This window comes from Condylura cristata, unplaced genomic scaffold, assembly GCF_000260355.1.
Source record: "Condylura cristata isolate star-nosed mole 26May11 unplaced genomic scaffold, ConCri1.0 scaffold00027, whole genome shotgun sequence".
NCBI classification, from domain to species: domain Eukaryota; kingdom Metazoa; phylum Chordata; class Mammalia; order Eulipotyphla; family Talpidae; genus Condylura; species Condylura cristata.
The window spans coordinates 8,660,193-8,668,782 of record NW_004567128.1 but is presented as its reverse complement, the minus strand read 5'-3'; positions in this window follow the sequence as shown (position 1 = coordinate 8,668,782).

The window sequence follows — 8,590 nt, the reverse complement described above, 5'->3', positions numbered from 1 at the left end:
AGTATCTAACTGAAGGACCACACAGAAAGCATCCAGTCAAATTTAGTTCATGGCTCAAATAAGAGTTATGCAACTTAGCCAGAGTCAATAAATAAACATACCTTCTGAGAGGTTAATTTCAAGTCAGGCATCTTCATTAGAAGATGAAGACATGTTATATTAACTTGGTGTATTTACAGAACTTAGTAATCACACCAAAACTAAAAAATTTATTACATTGTAAGATTGTATTTTAATGTGAATTGTATGTGTGTAATGTAAGAACTTTATCTGCAGTTGAACCACTGAATAGAGCACTACCAACAAGAAGTGTTATAGGTCATATTCAAGTATTTCAACATGTAACTCATCATAATCACTTTGGAAAACTCTGCTAAGCACACATCTACCCTCTCACTGAGTGTTCTAATATTTACCATATCCAAGAAAAATGAGTGCATTTGTCCACAAAAAGATATGTATAAGAATATTCATAAGGCTTTATTCATAATGGCCAAAAGCTGGAAGCAAGCCAAATTGCTCCAAAGGAGAACAGATAAATGATAGTATATTCATACAATATAGTAGACAATAGACAAGTATATAGTAATAAAAAGAACACACTATCACTACACATAGCAACCTGGATGAATCCTGTATATTTTATGATGAGTGAAAAAAGTCAGACACAAAAGAATACATATGTATGATTATATTTGTATCAAAATTGAAAAGAGGCAAGCAAGCTCAAGTAGATAGAAGAACAAATAATAGTTACCTGGGGAAGGATTTTTATGGAAGCATAGATTGGGAGAAGGAAGAAAGGAAATTTGAAGGAAAATTTTTATATCTACCTGAACTACATGTCCAATTTATAGTCCTCCTTCCCCTTTTGAGTACCTGATATCAAAAAGAAGTGCTGCCATGGCTAATGAGAATTGAAATATTATGCTGTCTTCAACTTCCTGAAATTAACCAAGAAGTCATTTTTGGAATATCTGGAATTTATATCCAGAGGTCCAACAGTGAGGTTTTATGAATGTGGGACTGACATGATATAGTCTAGAAATGTGATTCTCTATTCTATTAGAAATAATAAGTTAGAGGAGATGCTAGAGAATAAATACAGGGATAACACTACTGAGATTATTATAATGTTCATAACTTAAAGGATTATGTTACGGAGCCAGGATGCTGAGAGTATGCATGGTAGATAAAGACTGTAAAGAGAGAATATGAATGAAAACCTAGTGAAAGGACATATTAGGGAGAGTATGAGGAGAGCAGTACAAAACTACCCTGCCATTCCCCACACCAAAATAATCCCAAAGATGACAGTTTAACAGGCTAATTTAGCATGTTCAATGTCATGACCTGTGGCCACAAGAGGCCTATAGCCACAGAAGGTCTGTTTGTCTATTTAGGGTGTTCTTAGAGAATAATACACCTATCTCAGGGGCGAAATTTCTTGTTGTCCAGAACATAATCCATTTGACTGCATGTTCTGAAAGTGGAGATGAAAAGAATGAATATTGTATATTTCTAGAAACGAATGTTCCCTTTTATTTCTTACAAGTGAAGGAATTAGTTATCTTTTCCAGGTCTGTGACTCTGGGGACAAGGAGGAAAAGAAAAGCAGTTATTTTGTATAAGTAAGATAATCTTGGAGGATAGGGTTCTCCCATTCAGGTGTTACTACCAGAGTGTACCCACCACCAAAGCACCTCCACTCCATCACTATAGTCCTTTCCACTCCCTTTCCACTTAGTTCTTTCCTCTTCCCTTCCCCCTCTGGATTTCTCAGGAGAAGAAGTTATTTTTGTTTTTGTTTAGGCCTAGGTGCATTTAGTTTCCTAGTTGTCTTTGGTCATCAATACTCAGTTTGAAAAATATGTTTTGGTTTCCTAAATGTAGCTCCCCATTCAAGACAGAATAAACATATTTGCAAAATTCTCAACTAAATACAAACAAGTTCAATTAAACATTAAATAAAATAATAAAGCACAAGCAAGTGGGCTTTACCCCTTGAATTCAAGGATAGTTCAACATGAAAAATTGGTGTGATAGTAGTCCATGTTAACAGAATGAAGGTGCAGTAAGGACATTTCACACCTTCTCATGATGAGAACACTCAATAAAATAGGAATAAAAGGAAATATCTCAACGTAATAAAGGTCATCTATGAAAAACCCATAGCTGATACATATTCAATATTGGGAGGCTGAAAACTTTCCTCTAAGACCAGGAACAAAGCAAGGATGTCCCCCCTTCCCACTTTTATTCAGCATAGTACTGATAATCCTAGCCAAAGCAAGTATATAAAAAACACAATTGTAAAATACACTCCAATTAGAAAATGAGCAAAAGGAATGAATAGCTGTTTCACCAAAAAAAGACATACAATGGCACATAAACATATGAAAAAAATGTCCAACTTCATTAGCCACTAGGAATATAATTAAAATTATAACTACAGTGAGATATTATTACATAATATCAGAATGCTTAAGATAAAAATCTGTGGTGACACCAAAGACTGGCAGGTATGGAGAGAAACTGAATCAGTCATATATTGTTGGTCGAAACATAAAAATATAAAGCCAATCTGGAGAAGAATTCAGCAGGTTTATTAAAAACTAAACATATGATCCCTTTCTGTCCCCCTCCCCTGTAGGATCTCTCTGGTTTATAATTGTCTGTTTCTGTTTTGTGGTTTTGTGTTTTGTGTTATAATAACAATACACTTTTTTCCCCCCTGTCTTATTTGGTTCTCTTACATTCCTCATATGGGTGGCTATGGTAATGACAGGTGGGGGAGAGTAGAAATAAACACTGTTGTAAAATGAACAGTAATGTAAATAGATATATAAAAAAAATTTAAAAAAAAAAACATATGTGGCCCTCCCTGGTGGCGCAGCGGGTTAAAGCACAGCACTGAGAATCTAAAGCCGCTTCCGCACAAGTTCGATCCCCGCCTGCCCCGGAGGTGACCACATGGCGTGGCAGACCTCTCCTGACCCGCCCGCTGCTCCCCTCAGCTGTGTACTTCGTAGATCTGCCTGTTCTGTTCCCAGCTCTGTCTCTGGTGAAGCCTCTCGCCGCCCCTGAGCCTCTGGCCTGTACCCCAGTTCTGTATACACAAATGAATAAATCTTTAAAAAAAAAAAAAAACATATGTAGTGTACCACCCAGAATTTATACTTTGAGCACTTACCTCGAAAAATGGAAATTTATTTTTGCACAGATGTTCATAATAACTTTACTTAAATTAGCCCCCAACTGGAAACAACTCAGATGTCTTTCAGTAGGTAAATAGTTAAACCAATTGAGGTGAATCTGTACCATAGGATACTACTCAGCAATAAAAAGGAATGCACTATTGAATCATGCAACATCTTAGATGAATCTCCAGACAATATTACTGAGTGTAAATAAATCATTCTCAAAAGGCTATATAATACTGTATCATTCTATGTATATGACATTCTTGAAATAATAATTAAAGGAACAGAGAACATATTAGTGGTTACCCACATAGAGACTGAAACAGAGGATGAAAGTGTAGTAGGTATAGTTATAATAGGGTAACAATCATATCCATGTAATAGCAATCAATATCCATGAACCATTCTGTATCTTGACTACTGTGGTAGATTTGTTAATCTACACATGTGATAAAATTGTATATATATATATACTCATACACACAAATGAGTTCATGTAAAATTAACAAAACAAGTAAACAGATAGGTTGTAATATGGTACTAGAGTTTTGCAAGATGTTATCATTAAGGGGAGTTGGGTAAAGAGCATATGGAACTTCCCTATATTTCTCATAGTTTTATTCAAATAACAAAGTTAAAAATAAAAACAAGATTAGGCATGACTAAATGATATCAGGAACAAAAATGGGATAAACTATCAGATATTAAGAATATCAGAATTTTAAAAAGAAGAAATTTTATGATCAATTTTAAACTCATATACTTGAAAACATAGATAAAATGGGCAATTCTCCCATTCCCTAGAAAAGTATTACATTAAAATTGACTAAACAGAAAGTTGAATAAACATAATCATTAAACAATATGAGTCAGTAGCTAAGGATTTACACCCACACAAGCATGGAACACTAGTCCTGAATGATTTTATGGATGTATTTTACCAAACATTGAAGGAACATAGAATTCCAGACTTCTGTATATTCTCTAGACAATAGACAATGAATAAATGCTTAATTATTTTATTGAAGCTAGTACAACCTTTATACCAAAAAAGTGACATGGTCATTTTAAGAAAGGAAAGTCTCTGGCCAACTTATTAATTAACACAAATGTAAACAACCTAAATAAAATAGTAGCAGTTTAATAATTCTAAAAATACCATCAGTAATATTTTGTTCAGATGTTTGCATTTTAATATCTTGCACCAGAATTAACAATGTTTAAAACCATATGTTTTCTTATGGACAGTTATAAGCTTCTCCAAGACCTTCCTCTCCTTTATGTTTCTCAGCGAAATCAACAAAGTGTAGTGTGTCTCCTGAGGTTTGAGTAACATATATTAAACTTTCAAATTGTTCCACGAAAGCCCCTTTCCCTAGGTTCAAACTCTCCATTCCACTGGAGAGCTTTAGATGCACACAACACCTCCAGCTTTCTCCCAATTTCTTTCCTAATCTCTTGACCTCTCTAGCTTGTTGTAAATGTGGAGATGTAGTCAGCTAAGGGTCACAAAACAGTTTTCAACTATCTCCTTTATGAAACTAGCATGGTGGTCTCACACCTCACACTGGAATGTGTTTTTTTTTTTTGTCTTGGGGCCTTAGCCAAAATTGAGATGAAATAGTTCCATTTTAAAATTCTGTTTCGTAAGATTGGCTTACCATTAGGAAAATCCACTAATATAATTCAACACAGTAAATGAACAAATGAGGAAAAATATACTGGTATTTCCTTAGGAGCAGAATAATCACTTGATACAATTCAGTATGTATTTATTTATGACTTAAAAATGTCTCACAAGGCACTCCCTGGTGGCGCAACGGGTTAAAGCACAGCACTAAGAAGCTTTAGCCACTTCCACCTGAGTTCAATTCCCGCCTGCCCCATAGGTGGGCACATGGTGCAGCAGACCTCTCCTGACCTGCCCGCTGCTCCCCTCAACAGTGTACTTTGTTGATCTGCCTGTTCTGCTCCCCACTCTGTCTCTGGTGAAGCCTCTCACCGCCCCTGAGCCTCTGGCCTCTACCCTGGTTCTGTCTGCACAAATAAAATAAATCTTTAAAAAAAAATGTCTCACAAACTAGGAATAGAAAAGGATTTCTTAACCTCATTAACAGTATAAAAAGCCCCCACAGTAAGCATCATACTTAATAGTTTAATGCTAAAAGTGTTATTTTAAAGTAAGGATCAAGAAGAGCATACCATTATTGTTTCTTCATTTCAACATGTCACTGGAAACTTTACTCAACATTATAAGACAATATTAAAAAATGCAGTTATTAAAATAGGAGGAGTAAGGAATAAACTATCAGTATTTATAGAGTATATAGTTGTTCATAAAGAAGACTTAGGAAAACCTATAGAAAAATTATCGAAATTAATAAAGTCAGCAAATTCACTAAAGATCAGTATGTGAGAATCTGTTGTATTTCTATCCATTTACTAACAGTTAAAAGATGTAATTTTTTAAATGTGCCACTTTCAACATTAACTTAAAAAGATCCCCAGTAAAAGGAAATGCACTGACTATGGTGATGGCACATGGGTGATTTGGTGATGAGAAGCCCATGGGGATTACAACTGAGATGAAAAAATGCACAAAATGATGTAAAAATAAGCTATTATATTATTTTAAAAATAATATAATAATTGTAGGGGTAACTGAACTGGGAAGAAGGGGAATATGGAAATTCTGTGTAGTCATTGCTTAATTTTTGTAAATCTAAATTTGCTCTAAAAAATAAAATCTATTGATGTAAGTTAAAAAAAAAAGAAGATACTCCGTAAAAGATATGTGTGTGTGTGTATAATCTTTATGGAGAAATTTATAAACTAATATAAGAACTTAAGGGAAACCCAAGAAAATGGTAATTACCACAGTTAGGGGGAAGACTCAGTGATCATGATTGTGTTAATTGCCTAAAAATCAATGCAATCCCAATCAAAATATATTCAAAGGAATAATAAATGCAACTTTTAAGGTGAGAGGAAAGAAGAGATTTAAAAGAACTTCCATTGTTTTATAATATTTCATTTCTTAATCTAGATAGTTGGCATAGAGGCATTCACTGTATTTTCATTTTAGTATTTTTGAAATATTGTTTAGACAAATAGTGCTGACTATACAACTTTGACATTGTACTCAGTTCTACAGGCCAATCTCACAAAGTAACTGCTAATTAAGTATAGACTCATATTTGTATGCATCATTATACTAGATTATTTATCCCTTACTTTTCTGTGATTTCAGACAGGTAATTTATATTTCTGAACCTTTGGTTTGCACATCTATGAAATATGGTTGTCATAAGCAATTTAAATTTAAAGAAATAAATAAGAGATAAATATGCTTTCAGTAAATTTTAGTTTATTTCTCTGTAAGGGGAAGTAGCCAATCTAGTTCAGATGGTGAAGCATTTGGGAGTAATAGTACCCTTGGAGAAACACCATGAAATTCTGACATATTTAACTTAATCATGTGAACTAGGAGTTTACTCAAGTAAATATGGCATATGTTTGCAATATACAACCACAACCACACATGTGAATAGTTTCTAAATTACCTCTATATTCTACATTTGCTGCCACTTCATTTTGTCACTGCTAGCACTCCCAGCAGCCAGAGCAAGAAAAATTTACAGATGGAATTTTAAGATTAAAAAGTTTCCATCTATTAATCTAATGTCCCCCTCCGCATAATTTGAGGAAAGAACTTCAAAATTGCAGTATAATTGAAAAACCCAATTAGTCTCATAGGGAAAACTATCTCTGGGGTGCAGAGGAACAGAATACAGAAGAGGAAGTCTCTCTGCCTTTGCCTAGCAGGATGAAAACATATCAATATCCTCCTATATGTTTAATCAACATGACAAATATTTCTTTAAGCGTTTTCTGACTTATTAATGAGAACTTCCATATTATCAGGTCAAGTATTCCTTCATTTAAAGTTAGAACTTCTGTTCCAAATCAGAAATTTTTTGAAATATTTACATACTCTGAACTAAATTTGAAGTCCTATACGCATAGAGTACTTTCAGCTTGCGGGCTGAATCAAGTGGGAATGAAAAACTGTTCCTTAAGCTGCAAATGCCCAGACATTCTAGATTTTTTTGTGTATATATTTTAATTAAATTGCAAGTGTCCTGGTAAATGAAGGCTTGCTGGTGCCTAGAGTTTCACACTATGATTAGAGATGAATCTACTACAGAGAAATTTTCCCGGATGTAAGAAACTGTTGCTTCATTAAAATTAATTAAAAAATAGTACCAAAAAGGTTACATAAATGAAACAGTAAGTAGGAAAAAATAGCTATTACTCTTATTCCTGAGCCCCTGGTTTCTACTGCTCTAGGATTATCACAACAGTTCAAAAGACATAAAAAATAAATTTTGGATTTGAATCCAAAGAGGAAAAAAGGAAACTTTTCCTGAGTCTGGCCAAATGGCAACAGAGTGAGAACACTGAGATCATCTTCTCTATTTATTCACAACCAAATTACAACAAAGAAAAAAGAAAATAAATCCCTGAATGATGAAAGGATGACTGTTGTGTGGTAGAAAGGGCTAGGAATAACTGCAAATTGTGTTTAGAACCATACCGGGGTAGCAAAATGTTAGGGGAAGGAGGGACAGCTGCTTTTTGTAGCCCCTCCGCTGTCATTAACTCAAGAGCATTCACCTACGTTGGGGACTTTTAAAACTCAGCATTACCGTGTATAAGGGGGTGCACAGAATTGGCATGCAGGGTGAAGGTTGCACCACCGGAGAACTATTGTAATAAGGGCATGGAGTGATGATTACTGGTTTGAGCCTGAAGCTCCCGAACTCGAACAGTTGGGGCCAGAATCTGTGGGAAAAGCCAGATTGAATTACTTGTGTCTCCTCATAGAAGAGATTATTATTATTATTGTTTACAGTTTACCATTCATCTTTTATTTTTATTTTTACATCATTTTGTGCATTTTTCCATCTCAGTTGCAACCCCCTTGGGCTTCCTATTACCAAATCACCCATGTGCCATCACCATAGTCCAGTGTATTTCCCTCCCCCCACTGTTTTTGATCCCATTCCCCACTCTACCCCCATGAAATGTCTCTGGTATATAGCTGTTCATCATTATCATTATTTTCTCGCCTGTTCATTATATTCCTGCTATGAGAGAAACCATCCGGTATTTTTCCTTTCCTTTCTGGCTTATTTCACTAAGCATGATCTTTTCCAGCTCCATCCATGTTGCTGCAAAAGATATATGTTTCTTTTTTTTTGGTTGCTGAGTAATATTCCATTGTGTATATGTACCACATCTTTTTAATCCACTCATCCATTTTGGGCATTTGGGCTGTTTCCATGTCTTTCCTATTGTGAATAAAGCAGCAATAAACATGGAGG